General features: G+C 41.7%; 1 protein-coding gene across 4 annotated transcripts in view; it reads right to left on the bottom strand.

Annotated features, from left to right (window-relative positions):
- The window catches only part of LOC120371080 (BEN domain-containing protein 5), a 1,353,498-nt gene that overhangs the window by 1,276,627 nt on the left and 60,897 nt on the right, over positions 1 to 15,974 (bottom strand). The gene's annotated exons all lie outside the window — the stretch shown is intronic.

The following is a 15,974-nucleotide window of genomic DNA, read 5'->3' as shown; positions in this document are numbered from 1 at the left end:
GTTAAACTGGCTTTTTTCCTTTGAAGTGCTGCAGTGAGTTTCAAAGATAGATGGCTTTTCTGTCCACCTAATTTATACCTTACAAAATGAAAGGCGTTACGTTTTTCCTGCTCACACCCATCTAATCAAATTTTGTATTTAATAAAATAAGCCCACACCTTCGCTCTCAACACTGATGTAAAATGTTAATTATGAAAGTACTGCTACATGTTTGGATCCATTATTTTATTAATTCAGATATAGTTTCAGATATTTGGGGCAAGATTACCAAATCCTTATTCACACAGAGTCGAAACTTCCTCTTCAGGCAGTCCCATTTAAGGCAGTGGGATGACTAGTGGAGTAAAGTACTGCTTAACATTAGTAATGGTATTAAAATCTGGCTTACAGTTTGTTTTTTTTGGGGGGGGGGGATCATTTGTATTTTGGAAACCAACAGATATTTCAGCTGTGTACTTCATCGATGTATTTATAGACCCTTCTGCATAATCTTGAGTTGGTGCTGTTGCTAACTTCAATTGCACAATGAACATTTTTTATCTTCCATATCTGGAAACTTTCTCCCTTTGCTGCCTTCCCCAATCCAGACTTTTTACAGCAAAATTATCTTAGCTGAATCTCATTTTACAGACAAGCCTAAATGATAAATCCAAAATATAAATATAAAGAGTGTGGAATATATTTTGTAACTATGAGATCTGACAAATACAAATAATGTAATCCACCTGACTTTTGGTTAACTCCCTTCCCCATCCCTTGTCTGCATGCTGTCTTCCCTAGGCCCTGATTCTGCCACTGTTACTCATGTTGAGTAGTACCTTAATGTCACTAGAACTATTCATGGAGTAAGCCTCTACTCACTGTTAGTAGAGTTGGCAAAACCAGGGCCCTGTACTGTAAACTCTTCAGTACAGGAAGACAAAGCCCTTTCATTTGCCTTAAGTCACAATGCGTATTTGTAACTATAGAAATGGTGATAATATTCTGCACTTGTTTCACATATGTAACTCCTATTAGTATCAATGGTAATGGTTTGGAATGAATGATCTGCAGCACGGTTTGGAGAAGAGAATTTCCGCTGCATTGATTTAAAAAACAAAAAGGTATAGCAGCTAGTAAATTCTGTAGCAGAAATCCAATGCTCATAAAAATGGACTGTACTGTATGATGCAGATCAGGAACACAAGAGATTACTGAGAGAATAAATATTCTATAGAAGTCAAAATATTCAAAGCAAAATTATACCTTGATTGCTGACCTAATACATATTTCAGTTTCCATTTCAACATCAGATTGCTAATTAGTCTGAACTCAAAGTGCCAGAACCTCAGCCCACATGTTTCCATGCAACACTCTGACAGAGCAGAGATGCTGTAAAGACCCTGGTATTAAGGAAACCCTTGCTGGTGCAAAATAGGTGTGATGGGACCATTACAAACCAATGTAATTTAGAGCAGTGGTTCTCAACCAGGGGTCCAGGGCCCCCTTGGGGGCCACAAGCAGTTTTCAGGGGGTCCGCCACGCAGGGCTGGCATTAGACTTGTTGGGGCTAACGGCAGAAAACCAAAGTCCCGCTGCATGGGGCTGAAGCCTGGTGATCCAAGCCTTGCCACCCAGGCCTGAAGCCGAAGCCCGAGCAAATTAGCTTTGCAGGGTCCCCTGTGACATCGGGCCCTGGGAAACTGCCCTGCTTGCTACCCCTAAGGCTGGCCCTGGCTCTTATATGCAGAAAAACAGTAGTTGTGGGCCGTGGAGTTTTCATAGCATGTTGGGGGTCCTCAGAAAGAAAAAGCTTGAGAACCCTTGATCTAGAGCAATCTATCTACCTATGCATTACTAATTTATACTCCTGAGGGAATTTTATGCTACTGTGCATGCGTAGAATGTATGTCCCCTACAGATTTCTTTGCTTCCCTGCAGAAAAATGACTTTCTGATGGGGAAGCAAAGGGAAGCCACAAGAGCAGTCATGTGAGCCTCCCCAGCAGTATATTTCAGGTGCCGAGGGCAGCTGGCAGAGAGGTAAATCACTGTGGGGCAGGAGGCAGAACTGGGAAGGACCCAGATGGTGGCTCCAACCCTGCACCGGACTCAGTTGCTAGTCCCAGCTGGGCTGGGGAGAACACTCCCCTCAGATTTCTCCCGCAGCTGCAGGAAGCCCTGCAAACTCCCCCTCTTCCCCACACCCCCTGATTCCTGCACCCATCGCTCCTCAGCTGCAGGGGGACAGATCCCTGTACAGAGAGCTGCTCCCCCATCCACCCAACCTCTGTGCATCCAGAACCCCTCATACCCAGATCGTCCCGTTAAGCTTCAGCCCCCTGCACTCAGAACCCTCCCGTGAGCCCCACTCCCCCTGTACCTGGACAACCCCAATAAGCCACCCGCACCCAGATCCTTACCCCACCATAAGAACAGTCCTACTGGGTCAGACCAAAGGTCCATCCAGCCTAGTATCCTGTCTGCCGACAATGGCCAATGCCAGGTGCCCCAGAAGGAGTGAACCTAACAGATAATGAGCAAGTGATCTCTCTCCTGCCATCCATCTCCACCCTCTGACAAACAGAGGCTAGGGACACCATTCCTTATCCATCCTGGCTAATAGCCATTAATGGATTTAACCTCCATGAATTTATCTAGTTATCTTTTAAACCCTGTTATAGTCCTAGCCTTCACAACCGCATCAGGCAAGGAGTTCCACAAGTTGACTGTGTGCTGTGTGAAGAACTTCCTTTTATTTGCTTTAAACCTGCTGCCCATTAATTTCATTTGGTGGCCCTTAGTTCTTATATTATGGGAACAAGTAAATAACTTGTCCTTATTCACTTTCTCCCCACCACTCATGATTTTATATACCTCTATCATATCCCCCCTTAGTCTCCTCTTTTCCAAGCTGAAAAGTCTTAGCCTCTTTAATCTCTTCTCATATGGGACCTGTTCCAAACCCCTAATCATTTTAGTTGCCCTTCTCTGAACCTTTTCTAATGCAGTATATCTTTTTTTAGATGAGAAGACCACATCTGTATGCAGTATTCAAGATGTGGGCATACCATGGATTTATATAAGGGCAATAAGATATTCTCCCTCTTATTCTCTATCCCTTTTTTAATGATTCCTAACATCCTGTTTGCTTTTTTGGCAAGCACTGGGAGGCAGGCGGAGGAGTGGGGACGCGACACACTCAGGGGAGGAGGCGGAGGTGAGGTGAGGTTGGGGAGCTTGGCTGCTGGTGGGTGCAGAGCACCCACTAATTTTTCCCCATGGCTGCTCCAGCCCTGGAGCACCCACGGAGTCGGCGCCTATGCACTGAACCACAACCACCTTCAACCTGGACCCCCCTGCAGAGTCCCATTACCATTGCACCCAAAACCCCCAACAACCTCTGTGCATCAAGATCCCTTCCGCACCCAGATCCCCCACTGAGCTGCCTACACCCAGATTGCCCCACACAGAACCCTCTCAACCCATACCTGGATCCCCCCATATTGAGCCCCTCCACACTTGGATCCTGCCTTGCTGAGCCTGCCTGCCCACAGCTGGTGCATCTAGCATGGATGGGCAGGGCCCTGGGGTGTTTCTGGGGCTTGTGATGTATCAGGGTGGAATGCAGCCTCACCACTGAGTCTGTGTCCCAGGGGGGTTGTGGGAGCTGCACAGTGATCTCCCATCTCGGTGCAGCCAGTGGCCCGTGCTCCCCAACGCCATGCTGGAGCCTCCACATTTATTTGTCAAATAAAATTTGTAGAATTTTAAAATATTTTGCACAGAATTTTAATTTTTTTTGGTGCAGAATGCTCTTAGGAGTAACTAGTACACTCGTCAGCATCATATCTAGCTACCACAGATCTCTTAGCAATTTAATCACTTGTTCACTCTATACCTAGGTCTCTTCCAAGATTACTGATTTCCAAGTTTCTCAAGATCACTGAATATTTGTGTGGAATATTATCTTCCCACAGAAGTTTTCACTTTTTTTTTTAATTTTTTTCTCTAGCGTAGGTTCCTTTGTATTATTTTTTTGTTCTCACAGATATCTGCAACTCCTTCCAGTTCAGTATTATTGGTGCATTTCATTAACATGCTATTTCTTCCAGATCATTAAGATGCTAAATAAGGTAGTACCCAACACCATATACTTTTATTAACCTACTCAACATGTTCCCCAAACGCAGAAGGCTGATGGTTGTAGTCACTGTATCCTTTGCTTACACTCTATCATCCTGATTTCAACCCACATGACAGTGCCCCTAACCAAAGTGGAAGTTTTTGTTAAAAATAAAAAAAGGTTAGAATTGCACAAGCATAAAAAAATACTTCCACACATTAAGAGATAGTTTCTAGTGGTCAGTGGGTGTCACTGAAAAATGCTTCTTGACATCAAAGAGAAAGGACTTGAGCAACTACTACACCAAACTCATAATAAAAGTTATGAATGTTACAGTGCTGCCTTCATACTGCTAAAGTCAAGGGATTACATTTTTTATCTCACTGTACAGGAATATATGCCCCAGTACCACAAAAAACAGTGGTTGACACTGAAAGGTGTCAAGTATCAGAGGGGTAGCCGTGTTAGTCTGGATCTGTAAAAAGCAACAAAGAGTCCTGTGGCACCTTGTAGACTAACAGATGTATTGGAGCATGAGCTTTCGTGGGTGAATACCCACTTCGTCAGACGCATGTTATATGTCATGCGTCTGACGAAGTGGGTATTCACCCACGAAAGCTTATGCTCCAATACATCTGTTAGTCTATAAGATGCCACAGGACTCTTTCAGTAAAAAGCAACAAAGGTGTAGAAATATTAAGCAACAATTAAACATTGATTACATAATGAAGATAAGATGGATATGTAGCATCATATGGTGAAGAACAAATAGGATTATTTTACATTCAAAATAAGCATCTACTATACTAAAAGGCAGCTTTTTTAATTTATATTCATGTTACTTTTTGAATATATAGGGAAAGTGGGTGGCTTTCCCTTAATTTGGTCTTTGGAGGAAGCAGTTAAAAGTGTAATATGGAGAAAGAAATAGTTTATCTAATTAGTGATTTAAAAAGCAGCTACATATTGAAATTTGTTCTTGTGTCACAAATCCTTGTGCATTGAGATAATACACACTTTTTATTTTACAATAAACTAGATGAATTAGCTACTTTTTATGCTTTTATGACAGTCAATTAAAGAGAAAGGTGGAGAGTGTCAGTTCTGTGTGGTGCCACCATTATGTTTCATACACAAATAAACTGAAGTCAAATAGCTAACTACAACTATTCAGGGACTTTTACCATCTCCATATTTGATTTCTGTGTACATTTCTACTCTCCACTAATTTCTGCCTTCTGCTTATAACAATTTTGCTTAGATAATTTTCTTTTTTTTTTAAAATCGGGCATTTGAGACCACTCCCAATTCACATAACAAATTCTAAGGAGAAAGCCATACATTGCAACAATATTGACAAGTACTGTACTGCACTAAGGGCTTCCACCTGCCTCCACTGGAATCAATGGGAGCACCACCACTGACTTCCATGAGTGCAGTGTCTGGCCCTAAGCAACTCTGTAAGATTTTAAAGCTATCACAATATATTTCCACAGTAATTGTAACTTTTATGAGTTAGCCCTGCAGAACATAGAGGATGTCAATGATGTACATTTTATTTAAAGTATATGTAAGATAAAGAACTGATCTGTGGAATTTAAAAGAAAAACCACAATGACTAACAGGACTGGTACATGTTTAAACTCAAGCACATTGGTATTCAACTTTTCTACAGTACAGTTTCTTACACAGTTTCTTTTATGGCACAGGTGCAATGCTAGATGTGAAGGAAACAGAATTTTATGAAACAATATGAATTAGTTCTTCTATGCACTCTTAAATAACTTGATTTTTGTTTTTATTATGATTTTACTTTTGAGAAGTACTGCAACAGATCTCTCTAATCTTCTAGGATGATGTGCACAAATCAGACTCCCAAATGTCTGTAAAGATAAACTCACTTTTTCTTAGCCCTGGAGGTTGTTTTTAAGACATTCTCAGTTCCCATATATAGTTGTATGCAATATTTACAGCAAACAGAAAACAGAATATGTAGACTTTCCCTTGATCATTCAATCTTAAATTGCTAGTCATACTATCTTAGTTCTCTTACACAAGAGTAACATAAAGTGCAATATATGAGTTATTCTAAATGGACCAAAAGTACATTTAAAGTTTCTGGAAAAGTTCACTACATTTATAATAGGCTTAAAATAAAACCAATATTACTATTTTATTTATTATGCAACATACATTTACTCTTCATAAAATATTGAAGAATATTGCTTCCTACATCAATAAAAAGTATACAATACAGGAAGAAAGAAAACCTATTTAAGAAAATGCTAGCTAGAGTTACCGAGTATACCAACAATTATCATAAAAATGCAAGAAAAGAAAATATAGATATGTTAAGCAATCCTAAAATCTTCTTAAGCCACACATTGTGCTTTCCTACAGAGAATTTTAAGATGAAAAATAGACCTTGAGGGTCTTAGACAAGCCTGAGGCAATATAAAGAAAAAGGTCAAACACTCTGCTAAAAAGGACCGTTATCTTCAGAACAACAACTTATCAGCCAGCTTGCAGCCCTGCTTATTTACAGTTATTGGTCCCAGAGGAAGTGCACTTCAGCACAGGGCACGATTACTTTGTAATGAGTTTGCCAGAAATGGTAAAGGAAACTAATTTGTAACAATGTGCTGTTCTCTGCACATGAACTTTCTCAGACACTTTTTTGTCCAGCAATGAATAACTAACTTCGACCCTCCTAATAAGCAGTGAAGACAGAAGTGCACTAAAAATGTATGAGTTGCAAGCATGAATGTGTTGAAATATCAGTGATTATCCCTCTCAGCTGTCCATTACAGTACTCATGATGACCACCAGTTCCCCTGTGGTGGCTATACAGAATGCAGGTTTCAGGGGGTAGATTTAGGCATGAAAATTAACACCATTTGGAAGAAAATAGCCTGCACCTGTCACAGATTAGCAACAAAAGGTCAAATGCCTCCTTTTACACCTAGAACACTTGCATATTGTATGCCTTGCTTATAGGAGCATAATTTTGGTTTGCTTAATACAGAAAAGTAAGCACCATGGTGAACAGAGGGGGGAAAAGAATTAAACCTTAGCTAAAAGCTATCAATAAATCTATTGTTCAAGATACATATGAATGGAAGTAGCTCAGGCAATCTCTGTCTCTAAAAGAGGTAGTTTTTCAAAAAGAGAATTATACAAAGTGCTCCTCCGTTTTTGTCAATACACTGCCAGGTTTTGAAATACTATTTTTCATCCACACAATAAAAATCTTGACAAGTGAGCAATAGAAAATCACTAATACACTTGCAGCTGCATTTCAATCTATACAAATTCTTTAAACAAAAACAACCAAGGAACAGATTGTCACAATAGAATAGCATATACATCATTTTCATTATTTGAACCTGAGATCAAGTCCAAGATAGCCAAGCTATACTTTCATAGAACTATATTTTTAAAAAAACCTGAGGTAATATATGGAATGTACATTAGTCTCAACTGAATTCTTCCTTAAAGACCACAAAATACATGGAGATGATAATGTGAAGTAATTTTATTTATGCATTCTAAGGAAGGGGGAAGAACTTCAGGTACAAAGATCTACAAAAACTTTCTTCTGAAAGGAGTGCATCTAAGAATACCAGTTCATAAATTCCTCTTGGTTTTACATAGAATTTGTAAGAGAGAGCTTGATGAGGAAGAGGTCCAATGTAACGTCTACAGATAACTGGATTTATAACTAGACAAAAAATCATGGATAAGTGACCATGTTTGGAAGCTCTGACTCACGTAATGTATTGTTACCTGATCCACTGCTCACAATACATATCTGTCAAATCAGAATTATCCCTGAAATTTTGAAGCATGTGTCTTGAATAGAAAGAAATGCAAACTGCTACATCTTCATCATAAAAGCACGCACACAATCTTTTGTAATTTTAAGTATACTTTCATTTATACTGTTTATACCAGTAATGCAAATATTAACCTGTGCAGTACAAAGTGATACCCATACTGCAATTAGATCAATGTTGTGAAAAAATCATCTAAATGCTCTGCAACTGTACAGTATCCTTTGAAAGGCCTGAAGCTTCACCTAGAAAAAGGAATAGTACTGCACGTATTTGGCTGTGAACCAAAAATTCAAATTGCCTTAGAAAAATATTTCAGAGACTGTTTTTATCAAACTAATAGAATTAAATAATGCAACCAAACTACAGAAGCCAACATTTTCAAAAGCATCCACTACTATTGTATGCCTCCATGTCAAGTTACTAACTGCTGCACAAACTATTTTCCATCTCCTTTCCTAATTCCTTGCTGCTTTTTTTTTAAAGGGACTTTGTTATCATAGTGACATCCTAAAGAGAGATAAATTAGTTGATTTAAGTGAACCTTCTTCCAAAACGGGAAGATTTCAGAAAGGAAAGAAGAGAACCTGTTTCATATGCTAAATATGCCTGAGAACATGGAGTATTTTAGTATTTAGTGGGGAAGGGCCAGATCTCCTCATTAGTAAGGGTAAGTTGGTAGGTGCAAGTCAATGCTTAATTCATAGAAGCAAAGACATCCTGAGCTGCCTTGGATGGGAATAAGACAGTCTGATAAAGTCTAACTATGAGTGACATCATATGAGAATTCTAGCTTCTTACATTTTGTCTGTACAATATACATCTAAAATTATTAAAATCGTTATTGGCTTTTAACAAAATATGTGGTGAGGAGGGGGTTCTTTTCAATGGTGCAAGGGTGTTTCCTGAGTAGGGAAAAATGTGAGACAGCTGGAGCATGCTAATGTTAAAATCTGTGGGCCAAATTCTCCTCTCATTTTTACCAGTTTTCCACTGGTGTAACAGTACTGATTTTAATGGCATTGCTCCTGATTTATACCAGTGAGAGAAAAATCAGGCTTTCCATAACCTTTTCAGGATAATACTGTTTGGGCCTTATTATTCTTTTAAAAGACACAGCCTCACAAAGGAAAGGCAAATGTGGCAGCAAAGTGCATTAATTAATGTCAGTTCCTCAGGGCATTCTGCCTGTGTAGCATCTTGGCAAGTAGATGTTTCGGTGGTGCAAAGGGAGCATGTTCGTGATCCTACACCTCCGTTTTGACAAAGAAATGTGCACTACACCACATCAGCTTCCATCTGCCAGCTGCTGTGGAAGAGCCATGGCAATAATTACCTGCCTTAAACTCTGCCAGCCCCAGGCTATCCCAAAACTCCCCACTACTGAATACTTCAAAGGCTAAAATGTACTGCTGACTAAAATGTCCTCTTTGTCCCACATTACTGATTTTGCTGTCACTCTTTAAATGGTCTTTCTAAACCCCCAAGTTCTCAACTTCAGAGATGTCAGAATGCTGTAGCCACACTACTCTCTTGCTCATGAAAGTTGGCCAATATCTCTGACCTCAGACCTGTTATGCCCACACTCCCTCATCCTGTTCCTACCATGTTGACCTTTTCCCTGTCTCCTCTTCTTGTCTCTGCAAGCTGAGGAAGAGAGGGAGCCAGTATTTTAATGGTACTGCTGCATCTGTCTGGAGCTCTCTCCCTACTGCCCTCTGAAACAGCTAAATTATTACCGACATTAAATCTCACTTTATGAATGACTCCCTCTGTAAAGTACTTAGCAACACCGTTTATGAAGGATTCATATTCAACACTTTTTCTTAAAAAAGGGACCCGGAGCAAGATCTCATTTTCCTCACATTAAGTAGTATGAACATTAAAGCATCATTGTTTCATTTCATTTTTGTTTAGATTTAACAAATAATTTAAATCTGGCACATCAAACATTGTGGAAATCATTTCAATAGATTCTGAATTTCAAAAGCTCATTTTAAACACTCTTGAGAGAATATGTATGATGGCAATGTGTCCTACCGGACAAATCACTGGGCTGGGACTCAGGAAACCTGGGCTCTATTCCTGCCCTGCTACTGGCTTCTTGGGTGACCATGGGCAAATCACTTCACCTCTCTATGCCTCAGTTTCCCCCATCCATAAATGAGGATAATGAAATTTGTCTCCTTTGTGAAGCACTCTGAGATCTACTGATGTAAAGCAATATGTGAGAACTGGGCATATATGAATCCCTCCATGTACTCTCCATGAGGGCAGGAGGATGCTAGCAATCATGCATTATGGAGCTGTTTCAGTATGTGGTTGCTTTATGGGGATCATCAGGCCACTTTCCATACGTTCTAACTCCCCACTCCTACAAAAAAAATATTCTTCAAAAACCTTGGGAATAAGCAGTGTCCCTTACCTGGAAACCTCTTCAAAGCTGGAAGATGATGAAGCAACCACCTGATGCCCTCAAAGTCCATTTGGGAGGAAAGCAGAGCACCCAATCTCAGCCTATCGTAAGGAGAGACCTCAGAAGACATTTAAAAGTAATGCAAGATGAGGTCATAAGATGAGGATTGTTAGGGGTCTGAAGCTGTAGAAATATTCATGATTGATTGTGGCTAGAACTAGAATCTGAACCCACTCTGATTTTGCAGAGATTAAGATTTCTACCTGAATTGGGGCACTACTTGTCACAGAGTTGGGGGAGACAAGGCCCTGCACCACCGGCTTCCTGCGATTCACCATGACTCTCAGCCAACCAGTAAAACAGAAGGTTTATTTAGACGACAGGAACACAGTCCAAGACAGGTCTTGCAGGTACAGACAACAGAACCCCCTTAGTTAGGTCCATCTTGGGGGACCAGAGAAGGCCAGGAGATCTGTCTGGCCTCCCCTCCATTTTCCCAGCCAGCTCCAAACTGCAACTCTCCTTTCCCGGGCCAGGAGGTCACCTGATCTCTTTGTTCTCCAACACCTTCAGTTGGCACCTTTGTAGAGGAGGGGCCCAGGCCATTAGTTGCCAGGAGACAGAGTGTTGGCCATTCTCTGTGCAGACAGTATCACAGGAGCCCTCTTGGGCTCTGAAACAATCACACACCCTGTTCCCCCCACCTAGATACCTAAGAAATGCACAGGGAAAATAGAGGCACCCACACAGTATTCAGAGAAAACATTAAGAACATTCCCACTTCGTCACACTACTCACAGTCAATTACTATCACCAGCTAATCTGAACCACTAGGCTGAAAAAAGAAATTATGGCTGTAGACTCTGAATGGAGTGATGAAATTTGCAGTCACTTTGTACTAAAGTCCAAAAAATTGCACCAGATAAGGGAAATTACAAGAAAATAGGGGTGGGGGATTATAAAAGCTGGAAGACTTTAGGTAGAAAAGGATTGATTGCAAAAGGAGAGAGACAAATGAATCTCTGCTTGTTTTATTAATAGAGTATAGAAGACAAGAAAGCCATAAGAAATTCCTATAAGCAAGTATTTTAAGTACATTTTCTTATTGAACATGATTATAAAGGATTTTAATAGGCCAGTGCTTAGGAGTGCCAGTCTGAGGAGTCCTTAGGATGGATAGTTTTTGATTCTTTAGATTCTTTTGATTCTTCCATCCTTTCCCCCCGGATGGAAGGTGTCCAGTCACTGGTACCTCAGCATATCTGTAGCCATGACTCTAAGGCTGAAAAACACTAATTTTTTTATTACTTTTGCTTATTTCTTTTGACTTATTATTATTGTTAGTTAATATTTGTAATGCAGTACGATTACAGGCCCCAACCAAGTTTCAGGTTCCACTGTTTCTGTACAGTGTCCATCACATTGTGAGCCAGTCCCTGCCCTGCAGACCTTACAATATAAATAATGTAACGTGTTCCATTGTCTATTAATCCTATAGGCCATCTGTTTATATTACTTCAACCCACCCTGCAACTCTCCAGAGCTAAACAATAATGTTCAGAAAGGCCACCAAAATAAGTTTATAATAGTATGTCTCAAACTTAATAAAAATGTAAGGGTAATGTGGCAATTACAGAAAAGATTATTACTTACCTGTAATTCTTTTCTAAAGGTTTAAGATGTGTGATGGGGCTTAATCCCCATCACCTATACAGCATGTGAGAGAACCTAATTATTTATGGTTCACACAGGAGGTGATCAACTGATTGTCTTCTAGCCAGAGGAGGCAGGACTAGGCGGTATAAAAAGATGAGAGGACTCGGTTGAGGGGAAGAGGTTCAGGAGAGAGAAAGTAGGGAGAGTTCCCTCTCCTTGGAAAGGGTCTGGAGAAAGGTCCAGTAGCTTAGAAGTGGCTCTGTCCAGAAAGGAACTAGACTGGAAAAGAGTCCTGTGCTAGGGTCTGTGGGGACCAGAACATGAGACAGAAGCCCATGCAGGGCAGAAGGTTAGTTTAAGTGGTATGCAGACTCCCAGCAAGGAAAAGCCTGGGGGGTCAGTACTCTGAAAAGGGGGAAGAACTGAAATCGAGCCACAGGAAAGGCGAAGGACTTATTGTTTAGAGTTGATCCCCATGAGGGGACTGAACTGTTGTGCAACTTGGCAGATGAGCTGAGCCTCAGAAGACCCAGCAAGGGAGTACAGTGAAGAGACCAGCTGGGCATGGTCACTGTAGAGGAGAAAGTGGCCACCAAACACGCACAAGAGACAAAGTCCCCTGCATTGCTGAGTCCAGACACACGGGAGCACCCTTGAGGTGAAGACACAGGTTTACAAGATATGATCTGTACTCCCAACACAGGATTTATCAGGAACTCCAAAAACACAAATTTTGATACCTGCTGTTTCTTCCCCACTGAAGCAGGCGATGCATTCTTTTTCTGCTGAGTGGAGGTGTAGTCCTAGTGTCAGTTCCATTTTAGAACAAGTAGTTGTATGAAAAATGGCAATATGTAATCCTTACTCTGCCTGGAAGATAGGTGAGTGTGGACATCTTACCAAATATACTGTTGAAAGGAAAAATTACAGGTAAACATCTTTTCTCCACCTGTATTAGTTGGAAACTAAAAAGCTCAGAGGTCTTTACTGAAAAATCCCTCTGTCGAGACCAAAAATAAGGGAAAGAATGCCAATGGCACATTACAGTAAGGAAATGGTGAGCAACAGTGCTCAAAATGCTGCCATGAGCAAAGCATCAAAATGTTAATATTGCAAACTATGGATACGGCAGGTGTTAGAAGAACTGGTCTCCCAAAAACAAACCCTATAGTGAAATCATAAGAACGGCCATAAGAACTGGGTCAGACCAAAGGTCAATCTAGCCCACTAGCCTGTCTTCCAACAGTGGCCAATCCCAGGTGCCCCAAAGGGAATGAACAGAACAGGTAATCATTAAGTGATCCATCCCCTGTCGCCCATTCCCAGCTTCTAGCAAACAGAGGGTAGGGACACCATACCTGCCCATCCTGGCTTATAGCCATTTCTAGGACCTATCGTCCATTAACTTATGTAGTTCTTTTTTTGAACCCTGTTATAGTCTTGGCCTTCACAACATCCTCTGGCAAGGAGTTCCACAGGTTGACTGTGCAGTGTGCAAAATGCTTCCTTTTGTTTTAAACCTGCTGCCTATTCATTTCATTTGGTGGCCCCTAGTTCTTATGTTATGAAAAGTAAATAACACTTTCTTATTTACTTCCTCCACACTAGTCATGATTTTATAAGCCTCTATCATATCCCCCCTTATCAGTTTGGAAAAGAGATGACTAAGTCCCAGTCTTATTAATCTCTCCTCAGATGGCAGCCGTTCCATACCCCTAATCATTTCTGTTGTCCTTTTCTGAACCTTTTCCAATTCCAATGTATCTTTTTTGAGATGGGGCAACCACATCTGCACGCAGTATTCAAAATGTGGGCATACCATGGATTTACATAGAAGCAATATGATATTTTCTGTCTCATTATCTATCCCTTTCTTAATGATTCCCAACATTCTGTTTGCACAGAGGACAGGTTCACACATATGAAGAGTCCATACAATAATGCCTTGCTAAGGGACAATGTATAGTTTTGACCTAATCAGTCTGATACCTCATCACTCTAAGCCAAGAAGGCATAAAAATATCTACCCATAATGCAAGTGTGATGCTTCTCAGGGGTATGCAGGGCTCTAAAGTACCTCATTACCACATGCCCTTAGCATCAGGAAGCCTTGTCTGTGCCTCCTGTGTGTCCGTTCTCCAACTCCATCAGCCTTTGGCTACACAAGCACTGCCTTTCAGGCCTTCCTCCCTCTTTATAAGTCAACGATAGGCATGCTCCAACTCCTCCAAGCATCACTCTGGGAGTTCCCATCTCATGATTCACTGAACTCACAGACTTCCTAGTTCCTCTGCTCCCAAAGGAACAGTGTATCCCAGCGTACCAGTTACAGCTTAGACCAGAGGAGAGGAAGTGAGGCTGAAAGACTGGTTAATGAAGACACCCTCAAGCCATTGGTAAGGGAGCCCTAAGGTAAGGGTGAAGAAGAGAGAAGCGGGAGAGCTGTGGGGAAGTAGCCCAGGAAAATGTAGCAACTCTGGCAGTGAAAGGTTGGCTGCCAACAGCTGCTGCCATTAGGGTCCCTGGGCTGGAACCTGGAGTAGAGGGTGGGCCCAGGTTCTCCCCAACCTGCCACTACAGAAACACCTTCTGGGAGGGGAAGTCAGACCCCTGTCCGGACAGGAGGCTAAACTGTTCTGAAATAAGCCCCTAGGGATAACAGAGACTGTGGGAGTTCTCTCACCAACGTCCTTGCTGGCTTATGATGAAAAGTGCTCAGTAGACTGTAACCCTGGCCCTAGAGAGAGAGAGAAGGGCTACGTGGAGGGTCGCAGTGAGCCACCAAGGCTAGCATATACTGCCTAGAAGCGCGGGACCCATGGGGATAAGGCCACACAGTATAGATACATAACTTCTTAAATTTTGCTCAGACATACACTTTCACAATGACTAAGATGACCAGCACATTACTAGTTGTTGGTAAAGACCTCACATGCCACCCTTTGGCACACTACTATGTAGACATCCAACCCAAGGAACCTTCTAGCTACAAAGCACCCTCTGCCAGTTGGCAACAAGAAATCCCTGGGTCACAGCAAGTATCATGCCCCAGATATTGATGCATTCAGATATAGCCTCTGTGTTAGAGAATGGGACAGGGACTGTCAGGCCTAGTGATTAGAGAAGGATTCAGGCCTACTAGTTGAAGCAGGAGCCAGGAAGCAGAATCAATCCAAGGGTCAGGACAGGAGTCAGGAACCAGTAGCCATGCCATGAGTCAGAACCAGGACCAGCACTAATAGTCAAGCCAAGGGTCAGAGCCAGGACTGGAAACCAGTAGCCATGGCAAAGGTCAGAGTCAGAATCAAGAACCAGGGTCAGGGTAAGGAAGTTGGAGCCAGTAGCAAGGACTGAGCAGGAGCAAGGCTGGGAAACAAGGCAGAAACAGGACTACATTAAGCAGGGTTACAGCAGGATAGTAGCAAGTAAAGGAGCAGCAGACACAGAGAGGATTGCACTGTGGAAGTGAACACATTGTGCATCCAGAGAGCAGCTCCTGCTGCTGCTGCTGGGCTAAAAGCCAGCCAGCTGCGCTTCTTGACCAATAAGGTGGTGTAGTCAGTTAGGTAGCCTGCTGCAGCCCAGCTGCATTTGTTGGGTTGCCAGGAGACTAAATCTGCTGCAGGCCCTGATCCCTGACACTGAAGATCTGGGACTCCAGAGCACAAAATGCCAATTCTCACTATATGTATTGCACCAAAGATGAGGAATAGTCAGTATTCTGAGTTGATACTTAGAAATGCTAAAGTACAATGGATCCTGCATCTTCTGTGAGGCCCCTAAGGACTGCAGATGGGTAGGGCATAGATAGATAAAAGCTCTGAAATATAGTAACTAAAGCATATATACACATGCAGAAATTCCTATTTTAGGCATCCATAGAGCCAAATCAGTAGAGTGTGCTATTGACCAGCTGCCAAGAGTGCCTAAGTACCACAGCCCTAAATCCCTGGTATGGTCTGACC

Source organism: Mauremys reevesii, linkage group 8, assembly GCF_016161935.1.
Source record: "Mauremys reevesii isolate NIE-2019 linkage group 8, ASM1616193v1, whole genome shotgun sequence".
Lineage (NCBI taxonomy): Eukaryota > Metazoa > Chordata > Testudines > Geoemydidae > Mauremys > Mauremys reevesii.
This window is presented reverse-complemented; position numbering and strand designations above follow the sequence as displayed.